The 25,674-nt window shown below is 42.8% G+C and overlaps 1 protein-coding gene across 1 annotated transcript in view; it reads right to left on the bottom strand.

Moving 5' to 3' along the window:
* The window catches only part of NADK (NAD kinase), a 46,746-nt gene extending 25,500 nt beyond the window's left edge, over positions 1 to 21,246 (bottom strand). The window contains exon 1 of the mRNA XM_051988791.1: positions 21,076 to 21,246. The gene's annotated coding sequence lies outside the window, so the exon portion shown is untranslated. The remainder of the gene's footprint in view (positions 1 to 21,075) is intronic.
* Between the last annotated feature and the right edge of the window lie 4,428 nt (positions 21,247 to 25,674).

Here is a 25,674-nt window from a genome sequence, read left to right as displayed (position 1 = left end):
CCCGAGTTCAAATCCAGCCTCAAACACTTAACACTTCTGGCTGGGTGATCCTGGGCAAGTCACTTAACCCCAAGTGCCTCAGCAAAAAAATTAAGAAATGAAGTCTCATACATACATGAACTGATGCCAAGGGAAGGGAGCAGAACCGAGAGAAGGCTGTACACGGCAAAAACAAGACCATGTGATGATCAACTGCAGGGACCCGGCTCCCCCAACAATGAGGTGATCCAGGCCAATTCCAATAGACCTGTTTTTGTTTTTGTTTGTGAGCTTTGTATTTTCAAAACACATGCACAGATAGTTCTCAACATCCACTCTTGCAAAACCTTGTGCTCCAATTTTTTTCTCTCTCCCTTTTCCCCACCCCCTCCCCTAGAGGGCAAGTAATCCAATGTATGTGCAGTTCTTCTTCACCCATTTCCACAATGACAAGAGTGAGATTTCTAACAGTTGTATAACGTCCTAAATAAACATCTCAATAACAAACAAGTAGTCAGCAGCAACTGTCCCTAAAGGGCTAACAAACAACCTGGGGTGTGTGTGTGTGTGTGTGTGTGTGTGTGTGTGTGTGTGTGTGTGTGTGTGTGTGTCTGTGTGTGTGTCTGTGTCTGTGTGTGTGTGTAAAACAAATTTGTTTTTGAAAAAACAAAAAAGAATCCACTATTTAAGTATATTGCATATTATCGATTAGGCCCAACAAGGTGGGAGAGAGTACTGGTCTGGAGTCAGGAAGATCTGAATTCAAATTTGACCTCATATACTTACCAGGGCCTACGACCCTGGGCAACTCATTTAATCCTTACTTGCCTCAAGTTTCTCATCTGTAAAATGGAAACATTGGAGAAGGAAATGGTAAACCACTCCAGTATTTTTCTTGCCAAAAAAGCATCATGGACCAAGTCCGTGGGCTCATAGAAAGTTGATCACAACTGAACAACACACCTCTTTTACATACATGATGTTTCTCTCACTAGAATATTTTTTGGCCTTTTCTTTCTATCCCTGTTGCTCGGCATGGTGCCTAGCACCATTTTAAGTGCTGAACAGATACTTGTCGATTGTTTAAAATAACTTGTATTAAATAAATGTATTACCATTTTCAAATGCCTTGAGTTTTTTAAATGAAAATTTTGCCAAAACTAAACATTCCTTTTATTCAGTTTTCCATTCATGCAATTTCCTTTAAAGAGAGGCATAAAATTTATATATATATATAAATCATACATAATAGCTTCAAGTGTATTTGATCTAATTTTTTCCTCTAATTTTTACAGAATAAATATACTGACGATTACTGAAATCTAGAATGATTTCAAAGGGAAAGTACAAATTATTCCTACTTTGCAATGCCATTTTTGACATTACTTAAATATTAAGTATGACAAATCGGAAGTACTTTACATTACAACAAGCCTGGCACTTCCATTTAAATATTTCATCTCTAATTTACTCTGATCAACAGTAGCTATAGAATGGAAAAGGGGAGAAGGGGTATTTTCAGAGTTTTAATTAGCCTAGTTAAAAAAAGAAAATTATTTAGCTCACTATAAGATAAAGCATTTATATTCCATTACACTAAGCACTGAGGTTACAAAAATAATCAAACGAGACAGTCTCTACCCCCTAAAGAGCTTATATTCTAATGGAAAAGTGGAGCTGGAAAGGCTGAGGAGGTAAAGTGATTGGCAATGAAATAGAGAAGTCTGGATGGTCAGTGTAGCCCTCCCGAAATGATAATCATGCTTCTGTTGTTCTCTCACGCCCCAGTCTTCATGACCTCTTTTGGGGCTTTCTTGGTAAAGACCCTGGAATACTTTGCCATTTTTGAGTTTTCCAGTTCATTTTAGAGATGAGGAAACTGAGGCAACAGGGTTAAATAATATGCCCAGGGTCACATAGCTACCAAGTGTCTGAAGCCAGATTTGAACTCAGGAAGAAGAGACTTCTTGACTGCACCACCCAGTGGCCTGTAATAATCGTGAAACTATCTATATATTTGAAGCCGATTGCAGTATTGTCTTATTTTTTAGTGGCTTAGACTAAACAAAGAAATCCCTATTCAAAGTCTAGCCTGAAGAGAAACACTCCAAAACCTGAGTGCCTTGTTTTGTCCTTAAGATTTTCAACAATACATTTTAAAATAAATTAAGGCCAGCTTTCCCAAAAAAATGGACATAAAACTTATTAAAACTTTTTCTTGATTAATTTTTACTTGACAAGAAAAACGTTTCCATCTTTCATTTTGGTAATAAGCACTTTTAGAAATGAGGAAGGGAAATGAATTCTGCTTACAAATGAATATTCAAATTCAAAAATAGAAAGCACAGAAGACATTTTCTATTTTGCTAAATTTGACAAAAATCCAATCATAGACTTATTCAAAGTATCTCTTGCCACACAGAACCAAATAGCTCATAAATAGCAGATTACTGCTAAGGGCAAAATCCAAAACTTTCAAAGACATAATCCAGATGTTAAAGAAGATTATTTTATCAACTTTACATGAATAAAGGATTTCTTTTTGAAGCATAACTAACCAGCACTTGAACAAAATGGCATTCTGAATATCATAAAAATACATTGCTATTCAAACTTACAAATCTAGTGTCTAAATGGGAAAATAGGAACAATGCCATTTAACTCACAGATGTTCTTGAACCTATTTGGCTTCCATAGCTTGGGAAAGGAGTTGATAGGTTAGCCCTTAGGGAAAATGTGCTCCAGAGGGCTAGTATACCTTTTCATTTTTATCAAAATGATCTAGAATCATCCCAGTAATGTTTTTCCATACTTTCTAATAAATGCAGCAAGTGATTTTGGAGTCTCAGGATTCACAAATGAAGCTGTAGTGTGTGACTCACATATGTTGTTCATTTTCTCCTATTTTCTAATACAGATTTCCTATGAGTCTTTACACTTGGCTGCTTTCTCCAAGCACTTTCATTCCAAATGCATATTTATCATAGTCCTATGAACCACAGCTAATAATATACTCAAACCATATGGTCATTGTAAGAGAGAGACAAGTTGTTGCTAAGTGCCTAGCAATAATGTTACACAAGAACCCCCACGACAGATTTTAACAGTTAACTGGCATATTATTTAAAGCCTATTATTCCCCATGTATCTGAATATATTTCCATATTTTTCAAAATCATTAACTTTCCCCAAGTTTGCCAACTGCAACTTAAACTTTAAACAAGAGGGGAAGGGTTTTTGTAAAGGGCCCCCAACATCAAGGGCTCCTCGAAGGAGCTCTGAGACATTCCCGTATTATGATAGACAGTTTAGATTTCAGCCTAGTTTTGCACAGATGTTATCTTTATAGGCACTTGAGTCATCGGAGCTTTACAGGTTTTGAAACTTCATCATGCTGATGGATTACTGTGCTTGTCTTTTCATGAGCTTTTTTCAATGTCTCTCATGGTTATTAGGATGTTGGCTGATGAACTCTGAGGAGAATAGCAAAGTCATTTTAGGTCATCCAAGTGACTAGTAAGACTAAGAAAGGGTGATGAAGGTCATTCCCTTGTCAGTGTTGTGCATATTAATCAGATCCAAGAATTATTTTATTACCGATCTTTAAAATCAAGAGAAAATGATTACAAGGTCTTCTGGTTTAGATTCTGTTCTCCTTGAGCCCTACATTAACCCTATTCCACTAACCATGATTTTAGAATACTCTTCCTCTTCACCTCTGCCTCCTGATTTCAAGATAGACTGTCTAGCTTTTCCTGGTCTCCCCCGACCCCCCATCTTGGGTGCACAATTTTCTGCATCTTGAATGTGAGGGCAGTGGACATGCTTTTGGCTTTCTTTTTATGCCCATAGCACTTAATGAATGCTTAAATGACCGAGAAACCCATAAACAAACCTCAGCAAAAGATAAATCACATAAAAGGGTTGTAGTTTATAATTCCTTTACCTCATAAAACCACAATGCCCATAATCCACCAGTGATTTGGAAAAGATCAAAAAAGACCTGAATTACAAACACTTCTTACTACATTGACACAAGCAAGTCACTGTTCATAACCTGTAAAATGGGCAAATACCTACTGCCCAGTGTTATCTGTAATCAGAATCAACCAAAAGTCAGGGAGAAAGAGAAATACAGAGAGACAAGGACAGAGGAAAAGAAAGTTTTGTAAACTTTAAAGCCATTTTCTATCATTTTCTCCTGGATTTTGTTACTACTATAAAGAAAAAGGTCTTTTTGTGGGTTTATTTTATATTCTGTTCCTTACAGATACTGTTACAATTAGTTTCTCTGCTAATTAATTTAAACTGACTCTTAAGTAAACATTTCAAATTCAACATACCTCAAACATTACCTATCCAATTCTCTTACTCAAAGTCCCATTCTTCTTCTAGTCTCTGGTTTATTGACACAGCATTTTACTTTCTCCTTCATCCTACACATCCAATCAACTGATCAATCTTGCCATTTTTACTCTTGACTACATCTCTTGCATCAGACCTTTCCTCCCTATTCCAGCAGTCACCACTTTAGTTCTCTTGCCTAGACTACAGCAATATCCCGACTGCTCTCCCAGCTTCAAGTCCCTCCCCAGTCTAAACCCATCCTTCCCTTGAGTGCCAAAGTGGTTTTCTTTCAGGCCCAGCTTTGACCAGGCCACTCTCCTACTTGGACCCCTTTCACTTCTAGGATCAAATGTAAACTCCTATTTGGCTTCTAAGTCTGGTGAAGCCTTGAGCTGACACATCTTTCCAGCCCCATTACAAATCTTCCATTTCTCCACTTTCTGGTCTAGTCAAACTGATCTCTTTGTTCTTCTCCATGTCCATGCCTTTGCATTTAAAGCTTTTTTTTCTTTTTAATAGCATTTTCTTTTTCCAAATACATGCAAAGATAGTTTTCAACATTTACTTTAGCAAAACTTTGTGTTGCAAATTTTTCTTCATTCCCCCCCTTTCCCAACACAGCAAGCAATCTGATATAGGTTAAATACATGCATTTCTTCCCAACATATTTCCATAATCAATATGCTTTGCATTTAAATCTGAACACAAAATGTCAAAAACAGTTAACACCTTCCCCTTTTATCTGCTCTGTGCCTCACTCCCTTGAGTCTAGAGACCTGTGCCACAGTGAACCCCGAGTATAAGGCACCCCGGGCCTTATGTATGCATAAGTGACTCCTTGCTGGGAAAAAGACTCCAGGCAGGATCTCCAGATGAGGAGATAGAGGCTTTAGAAAACTGGCCAAAGTCACAGCTAATTCCAGGAGGCGTGACTCGCCATCTTCCTGACTTCCAAGTGGGGCACTCCATCCATCAGCCAGACTGTTTCTTTTGCTACATGCATTCTCTACCTATGTCACAGGAAAGCAAGTTATAAGGTTTTCAGTAATTACTTAGGATTTAATTAATTATGTGATAGCTTGAATTGGAATCAGGAGGACCCAGGTTCAAGTCTTTCCTCAGACACGTCCTAGTGACCACGGAAGGTCTCATAACCTCTCAGTCTATTTCTTAATCTGTAAAACGGTAATAGTAAAAGAGCTATGTCACGGCTAGCTGGGGGGAGGGGAGGGGTGGTGTCACTCTCCAGCCTATAGTCCTCCTGGGCTCTTGGGGGCCCTGGCACCCACCACCCATCCCCCCGTTGGGGCCTGTCTATCTGCCACCCAGGGACCAGAGGGGTTTCCTCAGCCGGGCTTAGCCCAATCTGGCTCCAGTTATAACCACTGTCACAACCTGAGATAGGGAGGAGAGGAGCACCGATGGAATCAAAAACCAGATACACAAAGAAGTGAGCGCACATGGGTTTGTATCCCATCAAGGAGAACTACACCAGGCAGTTGGCTGGTCCAGAGAGCACTGAGCCTGAAGAACTCATCTTCTGAAGTTCAAATCCAGCCTCAGATGCTTACTGGATGAGTGATCCTCAATCACAATGTTTTACTTCAGTTTCCTCATCTACAGAATGGGGACAAAGTGGAGAAGGAAATGGCAAACCACACCAGTCTCTTTACTAAGAAAAGCCCAAATGGGGGTTATGAAGAGACTCAAAGGACTAAACAAGTAGAAGTATTCTCAAAGTGATGTGCATTGCTTACAAACAAAGCTCCTACTATAGTAAGAAAATTAAGGCCATTTTGTAAGCTTCCTCCTCTCCCCAGGTGCATATTTCATAATCCCTCTATATTGCTACCTATTGTGAAAATACTCCTGAGACTAAAATATCTATATCTCTATATCAAACTCTATAGATAAGGGACAGAGAATAAGCCTGTTTGTTGAAAGGAGCCAATCAGGAGCCTGTAATGAGCCAAAAGTCTCGCTCACTCCCAGTTGCCTTTGCTAGTGTTCACTGGCTCACCCTGCTGAGCTTAAACCAGTCTTGTGGCCCACCATTGTTGTGAAACATCGTGCTTCCAGTCCCACCTGTCCCTGAAGAGTACAGTCCATTCTGTCCCATAACCCCTTCCCTTTGTGGTTTTCCAACCTAAATTGCCCTGCCCCTCCTGGACTGGGGGATTCCATTGTATCTCTGAAATCAGGGCTCTGACATGCATGTCTATTTTTGTTCTGACTCAACCAGATCTCCTCTGTATTTGAGGCATGGAGTTTTTTTGGTTTTTTTCCACCTTCACTGACACCATTCTCTGCTCTAGGTCCCTGGAGGAAAAAGAGGCCCTTTTGCCATAGCCAGCCTCCAATTCCCTCTCCCATCTCTGCTGGGATCTTGCCCCTTCAATACATTTCTCCCAGCCATAAGAGAAGGGAGCTGGACTAGCCATCCTTGGATGGACATCTCGGCCAGCTTGAAATCCACGCATCCCATCAGCCCCTCCTCAAGAACACTGGCAGCTTCCTATTGTTTCTAGGACAATACAGAACACTCAAATTGGCTGAGAGCAAGCTCTCCACAGTGAAGCCCTCACTAACATCCAGGATCAGACTCCAAAGTCTCTGCCCAGCATTTCCACTAACCCACTAACTTTGTCCCATCTCCTCTACCCCGCACCCCCCCCCCCCCCACCTACCAGTTCTGATCTCATACACATGAGCCTTGCTGTCCCTCTCCGGCCACTGTCCCACTTTCGGAATCCCTGGCTCCTTTCAAAGATCAGCTCAGATGGTAACTCCCACAGGAGGCCTCCTGGGATCCTTTAGTAGTGCCTTTCCCCAGAAATTACTTTATTTCTATTGTTTATACGGTCTCCATATAAACATAGATAGGGCAGCAAAGCACAGGGGAAAAAACAAATGACTCAATCAGGAAGACCTGGCTTCCAGGCAGTTTGCCCCACATAGCTAATCCTGAGCCTCCTCAGCTTCTAGACTTAGAGCAGGTGCAGACCTCCACTGAACTTCCTCTCCCGGAGGCACCTAGGTCAATATGGAGTTCACATATACCTAAGTGTAATGATTGTTTCTCCTCATAAAATGTAAGCTCTTTGAGGTCAGGGACTGTTTCCACTTTTGTCACTGCATTGGAAGGGGAAGGGAATAAGCATTTTTATAGTGTCTACTATGTGTCAGGCATGGTGGAAACAGCATTTTGCAACTATCTCATTTGATAAAAGGTGACTAATAAATCCTATCGCATGATTACAGCTCTATCTTCAATCTCCATTTGCTTTACTGTTCACTGTATTTGCTGAAACTGTTCTATAGTTATGAGGACAGAAGGGAAAAGGCACAAACAATAAAGAAATGCCTGTATTATCATTTCATTCCGACAGGGTCAGAATTACATTTCACTCCCCCTTACTGTCCGGCCCCTGAGATTACTAGCTACAGTATTTCTTTTTCACTTCTGTCCTTGATAGCTCTCTCAGGTTCTATATTTATTTTAACTGTCTATTAATAGGATGAATAAAGTAGGAACTTCCAGAACTGAAATCTGGGGATAAGATTTTATGTTGCTTAAAGCATCAAGATACTTTCCTCTTTTGCACTATAACTCATAGATAACTAAATTCCCAAACTCAGAGTTTATGGATTTAGGGCTGGAATGGATTTCAAAGACTTCAGAGGTCAACTGGTCCAATCCTAAGACTGAGGCCCAGAGGACTTAACTAACTTGTCCAAAGTCTCAAAGTTAGCAAGCATCAAGGGCAAGATTTGAACCTTGGTCCTCCTGACTCCAGGCCCAACACTACTTTCTATATCACATAAGAATAAAAAACAAATTTTGTCACCAAAAGCTGGAATTACCATTGGGTTATTTATGGAAACAAAATGTGAGTTCTGAAATACTGGTCTTTTCATGGATTCCTCTGGTAAGTCAAATAGTAACTGGAAGTAGAAAAATACAATTTTCCAATATATTCACAGGTTGTAGACGACAATAAATGGTATATAAGTCACATCACACTTCCATGTTTTGACAAAACTCTTCATTTTCCCACCTCAAATGGTCAAATATCCAGCAATTAATGACATGTTTGCTATGTTCTTTTCCTTCACTAAAATACATTTTAAGAATAACAATCTGATGATAAATGTGAAGATATGTTTAGAAGAATTGTACATGTTTAACCTATATTGGATTCTTTGCTATACAAGGAAGGGGGGAAGTTAGGGAAGGAGGGAGAAAAATATGGAACACAAGGCTTTACAAGGGCAAATGCTGAAAACTATCTTTGAATGTATTTTGAAAAATAAAAAGTTATTATAAATTTTTTTAAAAGACAAAAACAGTCAGATAAATATGGAATTATGTTTAAAAGGGTTTCACATATTTAACCCATATCAGATTGCTTGCTGTTTGGGGAAAGGGGGGTTAAGGGAGGAAGAAAAATTTGGAACAAAAAGTCTTTACAAAAATGAATTTTGAGCAAAAAAAAAAAGTTGAAAATTATAGTTATGAGTATTTGGAAAAATAAAATACTATTTTAAAAAAAGCTAGTTGAAGGCTGCTTCTGACTACAAAATAAATGAAAATTTTAAAAAATTAAAACAACTAGAACAATGCTTCTTGATCTTTTTTATCTGTCACGAACCCTTTTGGGGTTTGCCTATGCATTTTTAGAATCATGATTTTAAATACATGAAATTACATACATATTAGTATGAAAAACTAATTGTGTTGAATGAAGACACAGTTTTTTCCCCTTTAAGGAAAAAAAAAGGCTAAAAGACTAAGCAGGATGATCCAGGATCAGAGCCAAGATGTCAAAATCAGGCTGCTTGATCCCAAGGGCAAGGCCAGGATTCTTCCCATCATGCCACGTTAGCTTGAACAGGAGGCCCAAATGAATGAAGAAGTCATACACAACTGAAACCACCATCACCAAAGAAAACCTTATACATTTTTCAGCTTTGAATTTTACTGGCAAAAAAATGAGTTTACTTTTGAAGGAGCTAAAAAAAAAAAAAAAAAAAAAAAACAAATAGCTTCATTTTTAAAGAACATTCATGTTTACTGCCGAACTATTCCAGAAGCTCTATCAATCTTTGCTAGACTATAATGGGTATGATGACTAAAAATAACATAATTTAGAAAATAATGCCATTAAACACAAAAAGCAGTTTCTTGAACTGAGTCTTCCATGTTCCATTTTAGCAATGATTAATATGACCAGGATTCAATTGCATTTAATCAAGCTGTGTGTTTGGCTTAATGATATATTTTTTAAAAAAATCAAATTTCTGACTTCCTTCAAGTGCATTCAGACTTCCGATAGCACAGATTTTGTAATTTATTATAAAAACCAGGACCCACATATTTAATAAAAAAAAAAACCAACCTTATGAATATCTGGTTGTGAGATTCTTAATTGGCAAGGTTGCGTTGGATTTTTTGGAAGTGAAGAGAATATATGAGGAATACTTCCCCCTCTTTATTGTTTTCAAATCAAAGGAGGCTTTTTATTTTCTGTTGTCTTAATACCCATACATTAATTCAAATCTAATTTTTAAAAATATATACTGTGCTAATGGTAAAAAAAAGCTATCTATACAATAAATGGTAAGAAACTATATTAAACTTAGAAAATATTTATTAAGCTTCTGCTCTGTGTTAGAGACCCTGAAAGAGGTACAAAGTTGGGACGAAGGTGCCTGACCAGGGACAGAGACAGAGACAGAGAAAGAGACAAAGACAGAACGATGTGTCACACAGATAACAAGCTCAGCTGTATACCATCCAGAGTTCTTCCACATGGAAAGACACTCTAAAGGAATTATGAACTGGACTCCCAAAAGAACGCAAGAGTGGGCCGGAATGATTTTGGAAAACTGTGGCTCTTTTGGTGATGCTGATGGGTCCTTGTCCTGGGTAGCTGGGAGGGCCATGGGAAGGGGTGTTGACTGACTACTCCAGGAGACAAGCAGGGAGGAGAACTGACAGGATCATCGCTTAAGTGGGACTTTTGTTATCCTTAATCCTTAAGGAGGTTTTTATAGTGATGAACCCAGGTTGAATTCCTAGCACAAAGTCATCAGGACCCCAAAATTACTATATATCTAATTGGAAAACCAAGTTATGATGGCCAATCCCTGAGGCTACTTTTCCTCCTCTTTGCTGATCCATTACCCAAGTGATTTCATTAGACATCGCCTATGGGAGACAACGAGCCCCAGCAGGAGATCCGAGAGAACACAACAGAGACACAACTATCAAAGACAGAGGTTAAATAAAGTAATTAAGGAGCAACTATTCTAAACCTTTCACTACAGATGTGCAAAGTCAACTAATATAAGCCTACTCTTCTGGGGGAAGAATACCCTTTGGGAGGAGGGGTCTTTATCCTCAAGGTCTAACACATTCCCTTGAAATATGCTTATAAGTTTTGTCTTAAGCAAAATTTGAACGAAGTATCACCATCAATCTAGTTTCCTAGAAAAAACTTCTTCAAATCATGAAGAAAGCCACCTGTTTCTCTTCTTTGACTTTACACCTGTTCTTGATCAAGGATGAGAATTTAAGACAAATACATTAATTTATTATAATTATTAATATTTTAGCAGTATTTTCTACTCCATAAAATGACTAAACTCTGAAATGCTATATATAAATAATGGAGGTGTTTTTCTCCGTTACAAAATAGTGTGTTCTTTTGGCTACATTTTGGGATTTCTCAACAGGCTTTTCAGGGCCAGCCTAGGGATCTATCATTTAGAACTTTAGATGTTAGAACAAATGCATTTTTCCATGACAGCTTATTTATAATGAAACTCTCAAGAAACATGTTTGTAAGCTGCAACTGAACACAGGACCTTGAGGCACAGGAAGGCAGAAAAATGCCATTCAACAATATTTGCTGAATCTCTATCATGTGTGAAACCCAGGAGAGAGGAAATATAATAAAATGAACAAGGAAGGATTCCCAAACTTTCAAAAATATGTTAAAGGTCATGGAAGCAACGGTACAAGGAAGAAACTCACTGTGGTGAGCACCAGAAAAAACCATCCTGGAGGAGAGGGAAGATCGGGGCCATGGGAACCTTCCTCACAAGTGGACAATGAGCATGAACTGGTTGGTATCCCAGAAGGACCCTGACCACATGCAACTCAACAGTGCACCAATGGGTGGCCAAAGATAAAAACACGACCATCAACAAGTGCGTCACACGCCACATCATGGAAGCTGTGGCCACCAAGGGCATCCATCAGGCTGGCATCTTCGACTCCCACATGCTACTCAAGCTACAATGAAACTGCAGTCTGGCGTGAGCTGGGCTACCCACCCAGCCCTCATTCAGTCTTGTGAAGGGCCACCCCTGCCCATTCGCTCCAAAGATCACTTACAGATCCCGGGCAGACCAAGGAGGGGGATTCCCCTCCACACTCTTCTCCAAAGGCACCTAGGAAGTGAACAGACTGGAATGGAAAATGATGAAAAGCGCACTCCAGCCAAACCCAGCCCTGCCCTGTAACTCCTGAAGTGGCAGAACCAACAAAGGTTTGGGGTGAGATTTTTTCCCAATCCAAGACAACTCAGGAAGTCAGAAAGACAGGTCTGGGACACTGGGATTGGAGCCAACCCAGAGTGCACACAACAGCAGTACCGGTGAGAAGCAATGACAGCAGCCGTCTCTGGAGCTCTCTTCCCAGAGATGGCAAGAGGCTCAGAAAACTGGTCAGAAAGAGTGCAAGCATCGGAAGCAGGACTGGACGCCGTCTAGCAATTCCATTACCTGTTTCTCAGTTCCAGATCAAGGCATCAGAAGTGCTCGCAGATGCAAGAGTACAAGGTCTCTGGTTACAGTTTCAGGACAGAGAGGAACACTAGTACTTGTGGCTGCAGAAGAGAAGTCCTTCCTGAGTAAGGACCAGCATGCAGTCCAGGAGGGCAGTTTTGACACTTTTCCTCAGATTACACACACCTTGGAAGCACAGAAAATTTAGTAACTTCCAAAGAGGCCTGAAGCCCAATTTCAACCTAGTTTAAAAAAAAAAGTTCAAAATTCAAAGACAAGATATAGGCTTGAAAAATGAACAAATAACGATCAAAAAACCCTGTCCTTAAAAGGTTACCATGGTGAAAGGGAAGATCAAAAACAAATCCAAAAGGAAACAATATTGTGAAAACAACCACAAAGAAAGCCACAAAGTGGGGTGGAGGGAAGCAAAATATTGTTTATTACCAAGTCCAATAACAATTCCTGGAAGAGCTAAAGAAAGTGATAAGGGGAAAAACTTAGAAAAGAAATGAGAGTGATGTAAGAAAATTAGGAAAAAAGAACTGACAACTTGGTAAATGAGGCACAAAAACTAATAAAGAAAACTACAACTAAAACCCCCAAACAGTCCAAATGGTAAAAGATATAAAAACTCGATGAAGAAAATAATTCCTTTAAAAAAAATTGGAAAATGTACCATAACAAATCCCAAAGAAGAAATCCAAAAAAATCCACAGTGCATCATTTGTCCATCCCAGCTCTTCACAGAGAGACAGATGGGGAAGTCTGAGGACAAGAGCCGGGGTAGACAGAATACTCCAGCACCCAAAGAGGGGTGGCACCCCAACACAAGAAGAACTGGTGGACAATATCGGGGCCCCACCCCAGACTCTTACCAGGGCACTACAATGTACCACCTAGAAACTTTGCTGTCTGCAAGCCGGTTCTAGATCACAGAGCTGGGGCTAAATGAGAAGAGGACCCTTGCATAGGAGTAGCATTACCTGGGTAAAGAGGCCCTGAGTGATGTACTGAGAAAGGAAGATCAGAAGCCAGCAGCAGCAACAGCTGGCAGAGGAATAACCAAGGCAGCAATCCCTGATCCAAGGTGCAGCCGACAATTCTTTCCCTTTTGAACCAACACACTTTCTAGCTGACTGACAGGGAGAGTCCAGCTGCAGTCCAATCTTGTATAGACCCAAATCCAGGTCAGAGACTTGTGGAGCTCAGATCATGAGGGCAGCAATAACATTGTGCCCAGGACCAGATCATTTCGAGGGCACTGAAAGCTGTCAAGTCCCCAGTCTGTTCCTGAGATGCTAGAACAATAAATCCAACAGCCAAGAAAGCAGCAACAGGACTAGCCCAGATCTTCCCTCCAGAAGTGTGGCAGAGCTCAGCTCTGACATTAAGTCCAACGTCAGGAAGTAGGCAGGGATAGTAGACAAATAAAACAAGAATTCAACCTGAATGAGTTATTAAGGGGGCAGGGATACTCAAGGTATAAATCCAGAAGAAAATGACAAGCATTACCTCAGAGAAAAACACAGTTTGGGTGCAAACTCAACTAAAATTACTGTGAGAGATGAAGCATGAACTTTTAAAAAAAGCTTTTAAAATATTTTTATAAATTAGAGTACTTGAGGGAAAAACTGGAAAAGAAATGAGAGAAGAATTAGAAAAGTAATTAACAGTTTGGCACACTACCATGACATATATGGAAATATGTTTAAAAGAACTGCACATATTTAACTTATCTCATATTGCTTGCTGTCTTGGGGAGGGAAAAGGTAAGGGAGGGAAAGAAAAAAATTTAGAACACAAAGTTTTACAAAAATGATTATTGAAACAATACTATATGATGATCAATTCTGATAGATGTGGCTCTCTTCAACAATGAGATGAACCAAATCAGTTCCAATAGAGCAGTAATGAACTGAACAGCTATAGTACCTAGGGAAAGAACTCTGTCATCATCTATGAACCACTACATAGAATTCCCAATCCCCTCTATTTATGTCCACGTGCATTTTTGATTTCCTTCATAGGTTAATTGTACACTATTTCAAAGTCCGATTCTTTTTGTACAGCAAAATAACAGTCTGGACATGTATACTAATATTGTATTTAACTTATACTTTTAACATATTTAACATGTATTGGTCAACCTGCCATCTGGGGGAAGAGGTAGGGGAAGGAGGGGAAAAGTTGGAACAAAAAGTTTTGCATTTGTCAATGCTGAAAAAATACCCATGCATATATCTTGTAAATAAAAAGCTTTAATTAAAAAAAAAAAAAAAAAGAAAAAGAAAAAAAAAAAGATTGTTGAAAACAATTTTTACACATTTTTGGAAAAATAAAATACTATTGGGGATAAAACAGATCTGCACAAAAGAAATGAAACTTTGTCCAAGCAATAAACTTTTTAAAAATTAAAATGGACCAAACAGAAGCCAATGACTTCATAAAATAACAAGAAATATTAAAATAAAAACAAAATTCAGGAAAAAAAAAAAGAAAATGTAGTAGACTATATGAATACCGTGATCAAAAAAGCCTAGACATATTTCAAGAATTTTTTTTAATTCAACTGTCCAGATCTTCACGAATAAGGGAGCAAAGTGAAAATATAAAATTCACTAGTTATATCCTAAAACAAATCCCAAAATGAAAACTCCCTGTAGCATGACAGCCAAAAATCCAGCTCTTCCAGAAAAGAAAATATACTGCAAGCAGTCACAAAGAAAAAAAATTTAAGTACTGAGGGGCTACAGTCAGGATCACATACTATTTAGTAGCTACTACTATAAAGGAGCAGAGAATTTGAAATATAATATTCCAAAAATAATATAGGCTTATAGTCAAAAATAATTTATTCAGCATTCCTGACAAAAAGATCAGAGCTGGAGAGAAATTCTGAAGTTCAAGCACAGAAGAGCAAAGCAATATAAAAAGAAAAGAATGACCAATTATAAAAAACTAAACAAGGATAAAATGCTAACATTTAAATATGGGGAGATGATCTATATATGCTCCCAGAAATCTATCATCATCAGGATCTGAAGAAGTAAGATAAGACCTGGGAATCATTCTGTTATATTTTGATGATCTTAAGAATGGAATATGAAGGAAAGAGGAATACACAGGGGGGAAGAGAGAGAAAGAAGTTTAAGAGAAATTAACTCACATAATCTGGATGCATAAATTCCTATCTCTATATGTAAGGAACTCATTTTTAAACCTCACTATCATCTAAATTTGACAAAGTTTATATAATACTATACAAAGTTGGATATAGAAATATATTTCATTTATAAGGGAGGGAAAAGTGAAATGGGAAGAAGGGAGAATTAAAGGGAAGATAAAATTAAGGAAAGGATTAGACCTACACAAAACAAATTCTAAGTATGCACAAAAACACAGCTCTTTTTGAGGAGGTGGCAAAGAATGGGATCTGAGAGAATGCCTATAAATTGGAGAGTTTGGTATATAAAGTTATGGTATATAAACGTGATGAAATACGTTTGTGCTGAACATCTCATATTGGAGAAATGACCAAACAGGATTCCAGAAGCCTAATACTGAAACACACCACTCACTTTCTAAAAGAAAGATGAGCTCAGAATGCATGAGGCAAAATTTTTTTTGGACATGGCCAATATAGAAATTTATTGCAATTGACTACATATGTTTATCTTTTTTTTTCTTGTATTCTCAATGAGGGAGGGGAGAAAGTGAATCTCAGGCTTATTAAAACACAAATAATTGTTTTTGAAGCTATCCACTCATCAAGACTCTGGAACATTTCAAGAGTAAAATAAAAAAGGCTAATCTACCTTTAAAAAGGTGTGTGTGGGGGGATATCCTCAAAAGTGTCATATATCAAAAAAAAAATTTTTTTAAGTTAAAATAATCATGGAGATTTTTTAAATGTTATTATCATTAGGGCAATGAAAAATAATGATGTTACAGTAATTAATATAACCCTAACATAAATTTTTCCAAGACACAATTTGAATCTGTTTAAATTTAAACAAATGTTTCACGAAAAGGTCAACAGAAAACAGTTTTAAGTCATTATAGAAAATCAAATCTAAACGGAAATCTAATTGCTTTTGTAGGGGAAAAAACCCTGGAGTCCCTAGAACCTTCATTTGTCAGGAAAAAAAACCTGCCCGTGGTATTTTGTATTAGCTTTTGGGCACACCCTTTTCCTGCAATTAAAGGGCAAAAGACCAGATGAAACTGTGTCTCCCTGCTGATATGGAGGCTATGGGTAGCCAGGGGCCTGTAGTCACATAGAACTTCACAACCCTAAAGAACAATAAGTTAACTTGCCAAGGAGAGCCATTCCGGAGAGCTCAGAGGCTGATAAAGACTTAGTAAAAATATATTGTTACCAATCTGTCCTCAGGACTTCAAAACAGCTTCAAACCTAGAATAACACATGCAGAATAATTCTGTATTACTTAACAGTGTGTGAGGATTCACTACCTCGGTTTTCAACATGGTCTTGCACACAGCAGGTACTTAATAAATGTCTGTAGAACAAAAACTATTTCCAACAGAAATGGTCAAAAGACTTTCAAATTATTAACAAACATGTGAAAGAATGGGAAAAAGATGAAAACAATGAGATTTCCCCCCAACCCCAACAAAAATGAGAAAAGATGGAACGTTCTATGGTAGAAAGACAGGAACATCAATATATTGTTGCTAAATTGTAAATTTCCAAAACAAATTTGGAATTAACGCAGAAAAAGTGACTCAGATGTTCATAACCTTTAAGTCAGATTCCATAGCTGGACCAAGGAGGTCACTCAGAAAAGAAAGAAACAAGGGCTCCACCCAGCTCCAGCAAAACATTTATAGCAGCACTTTTTGTGTTTGCAAAGAATTGCCAGCAAAGTGGATGCCGGCTAAACAAACCCCGGTAGAGAAAGAATGGAATGGAAAACTGCTGCGCCGTCACAAAGAACAAATGCATCTGACATCAATTCTGCAAAAGGGAGAGAGCAAGGCCAGAAAGCCGGTAATTCGCAAAGATGATGACAATGCAAAGCAAAGCAGCCCCAGAAAACAAGCAAAGCCCACCTGGCAAGGCTCCGAGAGGCTGCGCCCCAGGAAGGGCCCCAAGAAGGCGCGCCTCCACCGCCCGCCCGTGCCCAGGTGCCAAGCGCGTCTACACCGGCCGGCACTCTCCCCACATGCTGGCGATTTGGGGCTGATTTTTTTCTCTTCTTCCTGTTTTTCTCCATGAATAAAATTCTTTGTTAAGGAAGAGAAAGGAGGGGATCCTGGGGGAAACCCAGGCAACAGAAAAATAAAAGATTTCAATAACAATCTCCTTAATGGTAAATGTCCACTTCTTACTGGACTACTTAGCAGGGAGATTGAAAAGAAAGCAGGACTAGAAAATTTCTGGGATGCAAATCTGCATTTGTATGCTCGAGCTCCAACACTGGGGGCAACATCTGAAAGCTCACTCCTACTCCTGGGACCACTGCTAAGCATGAATCCACAAGTATGAGGCTCCTGAATGACAGATGCTGGGGAAGCCCCAAAAGGGCTCCGCTGGCAGCTCCTCTGCTCTCTCCTGAACCTCAACTCGGGTCATCTTAAAGTAAATCTGAAGCTCACCTGGGGCTAACAGGGCCCTTTGAAGTCATCTGGCCCAACCCCCTGACTTTCCCAAATGAGCCCCCAGAAGCTGGATCAATGCTCAGCCGCCCAGGACCACAGAAGAGGGATCTGAATCCAGGTTTTTCTGACTCTTTCAGGTTTTGCAAACTCAACAGTCAGACACAGAGCTCCCTGTTTTTCCCTTCCAAACCCCTGAGGCAACCCTATCTTTTTCATCTCCCAGGGTCTAAACCTCAATGTCTCAAGCTTCTGCCCAGCTACCTAAAGGATTTCCTAAAGTGGCCCTTCTCCCCCATCCCCCACTCTGGCACTTCCTGTCCTGACTCTGGTCCTCCACAGTGGCTTGGGCATTTCCTGTGAGTCCACTCTAGGCCTTTACGCTGGCAACGTGCCAGACTCTTGTGCCCTCCACCCTCACCTCTGCCTCCCAGAATCCCTGGTTTTCTTCAAGATGTCCCATAGACAGCCCATGCCTCCAAGACCGCCTTGTATGGGATGTCTACAGCCCATAGACACCCAAGTCTGTCAGTCTGGGTTCTCTCATTAATTAATTAACATGTACACACTCCATGAACACGGACGGGGCTTCCGCTTCCATCTCCCCCAGCACTCGGTACAATGCCTGGCGCAGTCAGTGCTCAGTAAATGCTTGCTCAGTTAAAAAGATAAGAGTCAATTTAAATGGCATGATTTGTAGGCCCTGGGCAAAAGAGGCAGCTGACTAATTCATACTGTACTGAACAAAAAGAGATGGACCATTATACGAGGAATATGAAGTGACTCGCTAATTGCCATCTTTTTATTAGCGTCGGGCTCCTTTGGGGGTATCTTGGTGCCAAGTGGGTTCTGAAGAACTGTACAGACCTGCCCAGAGAGAAGCCCAGGGGGACCCTAGCAAGATGAAAGGCTGGTGTCCAGCCAGGTGACATCGATGCATCTTACTCTGTCTGAGGAGCCTCCTTAAGTGGAGAGCCAGAAGCATCAGGTTGGTCATGGGCTGACCAATTTTTCTGCCCCATGACTTCTGAAATCCTGGGGAAGCAGCCATGTGCACCAGCAGACAGAGAACTCTCCCAACAAGGCAGGCCAGGAACTCGAGCACAAACCCTGCCCGATGCCCAACCCAGAGCCAGTGAGGGGCTGCTCACACACATTTCTAATGTTTACCTCAAGGCTACATTTCACACCCTATTAAAAAAAAAAAAAAATCTCCCACAGCTATAAAACAATCTACTTCAGGGCTGGTGTCCAAGAAAACCTTCTTCCATCCCTCCGTCCAACTTGTCACAGGCCCCAGGGCCCGCCCTGCTCCTGCCCTCCTGCAAAGCCCAACTTGTGGCTCATTTACGGGTCATTCACAACACACTGTTGGCGCTGCTCCAGAAGGCCAAGCACAGGGCCCCGACCTCCCAGGGTGGCAGGGCTTAAATACAGCGAAAGCTTGTAAATCAAAGCCTGGCCCACGTGCTTGTTAATTAGAGCCAGTCAGTCCCCTCCCCTGAGAAAGGGCATCAACAAGGGCGCACCAGCTTGGACAGGCATGGGAGAGGGGGGCCAGCAGGACTCTCAGAGAGGGGGACACAGCTTCCTGAAGAGGCCCAGACATGCTCATGCTCATCCACAAGAAAGGCAGGCACCCCTCCAGAAGGCCACGGGTGGGCACACACACGCAGAGGGGCACGCATTCAAGCTCACACTTAGTCACAGAAAGGCGGGCCCATCAATCACACTCATCTGCACAATCACACTCATTCGCACAAGTACCAGGTACAGTCAGTCACCTGCAGAGGGGCAGGCCCGCATACTTGCACATTGACTCCCAGAGGAACACACTCTCTCACCCAGACAGGCAGACACTTCCTCCTCTCAGGACAGGCAGGCACTCACTCACTCATACTTCCTTCTCTTGGGCAGACACACTCACTCACACTTTCTCCTTTGGGAGGGACCCTCACACACTTCTCTGGGACGGACCCTCACACACATTTCTCCGGGACGGACCCTCACACACACACCTCTGGGACGGACCCTCACACACACTTCTCCGGGACGGCCCCTCACACATACTTCTCTGGGACGGCCCCTCACACACTTCTCTGGGACGGACCCTCACACACTTCTCCGGGACGGACCCTCACACACACTTCTCTGGGACGGACACTCCCTCACACTTCTCTGGGACAGACCCTCACACACACTTCTCCGGGACGGACCCTCACACACACACACACACACACTTCTCTGGGACGGCCCCTCACACACACTTCTCCGGGACGGCCCCTCACACACACTTCTCCGGGACGGACCCTCACACACACACACACACACACACTTCTCTGGGACGGCCCCTCACACACACTTCTCCGGGACGGCCCCTCACACATACTTCTCTGGGACGGACCCTCACACACACTTCTCTGGGACGGACCCTCACACACACTTCTCTGGGACGGCCCCTCACACACACTTCTCCGGGACGGCCCCTCACACTTCTCTGGGACAGACCCTCACACACACTTCTCCGGGACGGACCCTCACACACACTTCTCTGGGACGGCCCCTCACACACACTTCTCCGGGACGGCCCCTCACACACACTTCTCCGGGACGGCCCCTCACACACACACACACACACACACTTCTCTGGGACGGACCCTCACACACACTTCTCCGGGACGGCCCCTCACACACACTTCTCCGGGACGGACCCTCACACACACTTCTCTGGGACGGATCCTCACACACACTTCTCCGGGACGGCCCCTCACACACACTTCTCCGGGACGGCCCCTCACACACACTTCTCTGGGACGGATCCTCACACACACTTCTCCGGGACGGCCCCTCACACACACTTCTCCGGGACGGCCCCTCACACACACTTCTCTGGGACGGCCCCTCACACACACTTCTCTGGGACGGACCCTCACACACACTTCTCTGGGACGGACCCTCACACACACTTCTCTGGGACGGACCCTCCCTCACACACACTTCTCTGGGACGGACCCTCACACACACTTCTCTGGGACGGACCCTCCCTCACACACTTCTCTGGGACAGACTCTCCCTCACACACACTTCTCCGGGACGGACCCTCACACACACTTCTCTGGGACGGACACTCCCTCACACACTTCTCTGGGACAGACTCTCCCTCACACTTCTCTGGGACGGCCCCTCACACACACTTCTCTGGGACGGACACAGACGCTCCCACTCACTCCTCTTGGGAGGGTGGAGAGAATGGCTGGCTCGGCCCCACCCCCGTGACCCCATGGGCCTGCCCCGTGACCCTCACAGGCCCGCCCTCCGTCCGCCCCTCCTCACCGCTCGGCCGCAGCCGCCGACGCCTCTACATTCCCGGGGCCTCCTGGCCGCTCCCTGGGCTCGTCCCGGGGCTCGGCGGTAGCCCCGCGCCGGCCCCGATCGCCGCCGCTCGCCGTCGCTACCTCCAGGTCTGCGCCGCGGCCGGTGGCTGCCCCATGGCCGCCCGGAGTAGCAGCGACAGCAGCCGGAGCGGCAGCGGCGGCGGCGGCGCCTGCGGCCGGGCCTTCACTGCGCAGGCGCCGAGGTGGCCCTGCGCAGGCGCCGAAGGAACGCCGCGTGTCGCGTGCGGCTCTGGACGCGCGCCCCTCCCCTCCCCCTCCGCGCGCTCACGCGCACACACGTACGTGGATCTCGTGCGTGGATCCCGCGCAGCATCGGGTCCCGCAAAGTCCCAGAGCCCGAGGCTGGGATCGGAAGCTGCTCCGCTCTCGAGCCCCACTCAGCCTAGCCCGGGATGACTGGTACTGGCGGATTTCGTCATCGTGCTCCGCTGAGTCGCCGGGCCAGCCCCGCCTCTTGGGAGTGTTCTTCTCCAGAAGCCACCCGCATAGATTAGGCGCCGTCTGTGTACTTCCGGGCCGTCCGCCATGGAAGACACCTCTAGAAACTATGGCCGTGGCAAAATCTGGTGCTTCACAGTGGGGGCGCACCCCAGCAGGGACCCCGCCCTGACCTGCCTGACCTCTATTCCCCGGACCTTGCACATTACCCATCTCCCCTCACAAAGTAAATTATTCTCAGTGTCGGGCCCCTAGCGACCTTAGTTGAGGTTTTCTTGGCGTATTTTGCCTTTTCCTTCTCCCAGCTCAATTTACATAGGAGGAAACTGAGGCGGAGACAAGTGATTAGTCACACAGCCAGCAAGGATCTGAGGCCGGATTTGAACTCGGGAAGTCGAATCCAAGCCCGGCCTCTGCGCTTCACAGACAGGGAAAGAGGCAGAAAAAAGCGTCTGAGACAGGGTTGGAACTCAAGTTCCAGGCTCGTTCAGGCGGAGGGGGGGCTGCTCCCCCAAGTTATAACTGCTTTACTTTGTTTCCCCCTCGGTTGCTCAATTCACCTCAGAATACAACTTATCTCAGCAGACATAGGCAAAAAGTCCCCAGTGCCCTTTGCAAGCACTCAGGGTAACAATGTATCAGACACAAGACAAGTTCGCAGCGAACACTAAAACCACAAAAACCAGGCGATCTCCTTTTCCAGGTTCCCCAGCCCTCCGCCCAGGAATCCGTACAGGCCTCGGTGGCTACAATCGAAGTTTCAGCTCATTGGTTTTCTAGAGGCTACCCCTTCCCTTCATGAAAACACTTGCGGTAACTCACAGTGAGTGGCAGCAAAGGGCAAAGTCCTGAAAGGCTGGTTAGCTTTTTCCTCGAGCTTCGGCGTCGGCACGAAGTTCCTTTCCTGGTGAGATATTCCTTCAGAAGGCTTCCCCAAAGGAACAATTACCACTAACCTCTTCTCCCTTTTAGAGACCCAAGGCAAAGGGGTGGATCCCAAGATAGCCAATCCATTTATGTCCAATCCTTAAGACCAAATCACTCTTCTTCTAGGGGAATTGCAAGTGGGCTGCCAGTTAGGGAAAGCCTGAATCATAATCTCCCTGAGGTTCCAAAGGGCACACTTCCTCCTAGGCTCTCAGTGGGTAGATTGCTTGGGTCTCTGGAGAGAAACCAAAGAGACTCATCGTTAAAAGTACCTCCTTACTAGAGAGAGAATTCTCACCTAGAGACCGAATCTCCATCCAAATCAATGAGATTAGTTTTGTTGGTAATTCTAATGTAGCACTTAGCACTTTGTATTTACTATTCTCTCATTCTTTGTTCCTGTTCATACCGACCATATGGCTCTCCATTGCCCTATGAGTGATGCTAATTTTTATTTTTTCAAAGACCTGCCGTTAAACTATGTAATACAATAAACCATGAGACAGAATGTTGGTTCTACAAAGAGTAAATTATGAGAAGACATCTCCCCTGTTCCTTTGTGGGGGGTGGGGGTGGAGTAGGAGTACACAAATGTGGAATATTACACATGTCAGATTTTTTTGATGAATTGATTGCTTTTTTGCCTGGAAAGAGTTTTTCCTCTTTTTCTTAAAAAGAAAAAAAAAACTGTTCTAAAGAGAGGATGAAGAATACTACTCCCAATAGGACTTTACTCTCTCTTCCTGGTTTACACACTTAAACATACACACACCCATTCACATGCCCAATCCTTTGTGCAGACTGACCCTTCACTTTCACTGACTCCTCAACTTCACCTCCCTTCTGGAAAGACTTTTGAGCCCTTCAGCTGCTAATGCCTTCCTTCTTAAACTACTTTCACTATTTTGAATATATTTCTTTTTTGTACATTTAAATGTATTTGAATGTACATCTCATTTCCTACTTGGCTGCACTCATTATGGACTTCAGCACTCTGACTGGATGGCAGACCTATAAACTCCTCCACTGTATGTTGGAATCTTTACAAACTGCTAACTCATTAGAGTTGATAGATTATTGATCTGATCTTACAAGAAAATGTTTTGGGCCAGAACCTGAAACAAGGTACTAAGTAGAACTAATTGATACAATGCTTATGTTTGCACTTTTACTCCTTGGAGTTCACACGTTTGGGAAATTTCAGGGTTTAGTATGAGATATCTGAATTCACACCTCCCTTGAAGCTCTTAGGGCCAGAGAGCACTATGAGAGAAAACCCATAATCCCATTCTCTCAGAAGAGTCATATAGAAGCCAGTGAAGAGTGATTCATTTGAATATTTTTCCACTTGGCTGGCTGGTGGCAGAAGAAGAGTTTAGGGAGGAAGAAGCTACAAGTCGAGAGTTGAGCGGGAGATTGAGAAGGCTCTCTGTGGTGGCTGGGCTCCTGCACTTCCCCCACTGAGACCAAGCTGGTCTGAAAGACTCGCCAGAAAGCTAGCCGAGCCCCAAGTGAAGGAGACAAGACATTCATTCCATCTTTGTGCTGGCTGGAGGCTGAAGAAAGCAGAGGCAGAGGCTGAAGGACAAAACCTTTGGATTTGGAGACATTTGGAGGGAGCTCTTGTCACCAAGCAGAGAGATAGGCCTCTAAGAATCTAGCTATCCAGGCCCAAGGAAAGAGACTTGGAAGGAGAAATAAACATTTGTATTTTTACCAGCTGGCTGCATTTGGGGTAATTATTGATCTGAACTGATACTAAAGCTGCCTCCAAGAAAACCTCCCCCAGAGAGAACCATCATCTTATATTATATTAAAGAAGAAAAAGAACACCAACAATTGTACAATTGGTAATAACTAAAATGTACATAGCACCCCCTACATGCCAGGCACTGTGCCAAACACTTTGCAAGTGTTAGTTCATTTAATCCTCACAACAGCCCTTGGAGGTAGGGGCTGTTAATATCTCCTTTTTGCAGTTAGGGAAATTGAGGCAAGCAGGTTCACACAGCTAGTAAATGAAGACAGATTTGTTCTTAGGAAGACTCATCTTCCCCATTCCGGACTCTTTATCCATTACAGCGCCACCTAGCTGTAGATGCTTGCTTAGCGTGCCTTATTGAAGTGCAAGAATGAATTAGAGGTACCATCGGAGTTCCAAAACTCACTGGGATGGGACTTTCCCCTCTTTGGAGGAGATTATGGGGGGAGGGGAATTGCCATGAGGAGACTGACTGAGATACTCCTAGTCTCTTGGTCTTTGTATTCACGTCAGGCACTTCAGGCTTCTGGCATCTGCACCTTCCTACCCTAGACACTTTGAGGAACTTCCCCTTGGGTGAGATCTAGGTCTCTCAGTCACTCAACTCAACTCTTGGCTGAGCTTCCTTGCTTCCATTAGAAGAACCCCCTCACTCTGTATTGTCTGGTATGTTCTTCTATGTATGATTGCTCTGATTTTTGTTTTGACTTGAATAAATGGGTTTCTTTGTTACCTGTTATTCATTGTGGATCTAGTATTTGGTGGGAAAGGCATCAAGCATTGGATATAAAGCTTGGGTCCTCCTTTCCTTATTAAGAAATAGCAAACAGAATAAACTGAAATTCACAAACCCCGGACTAACAGTATCTAAGGGAGAAAATAGATATAATTCAAACCCAGTACCCTTTCTCTCTTTGGAGAGTAGAGTAGTACCAAGTCTCTGATCCCCAACCTTCTTTCCTTCCTGAGAGAAATTAAAGTCTTCCTTGGGATGGAAAATGCACCTGCATCCAGAGAGAGAACTATGGAGAATGTGGATCGAAGCATAGTATTTTCACTTGTTTGTTGCATTTTCTTTCTTAGGGTTTTTTTCCCTTTTGGTCTGATTTTTTTTTTACACAACATGACAGATATGGAAATATGATTAAAAGGATTGCACATGTTTAACCTACATCATATTGCTTGCTATCTTAGGGAGGGGGGGAGGTAAGGGAAGGAGGAAGAAAAAACTGGAACACAAAATCTTACAAAAATGAATGTTGAAAGCTATCTTTACATGTACTTCAAAATCTCCTTTTTTCCTTCCTCCTTTCTCCTTCCCCATCTTCTCTTCCTTCCCTCTCATCTCTTTCCCTCAGAGCCATTTATAAGTTCACTCCAATCAGCATTTATTAAGCACCTACTGTGTAT

This window comes from Antechinus flavipes, chromosome 3, assembly GCF_016432865.1.
Source record: "Antechinus flavipes isolate AdamAnt ecotype Samford, QLD, Australia chromosome 3, AdamAnt_v2, whole genome shotgun sequence".
NCBI lineage: Eukaryota > Metazoa > Chordata > Mammalia > Dasyuromorphia > Dasyuridae > Antechinus > Antechinus flavipes.
This window is presented reverse-complemented; position numbering and strand designations above follow the sequence as displayed.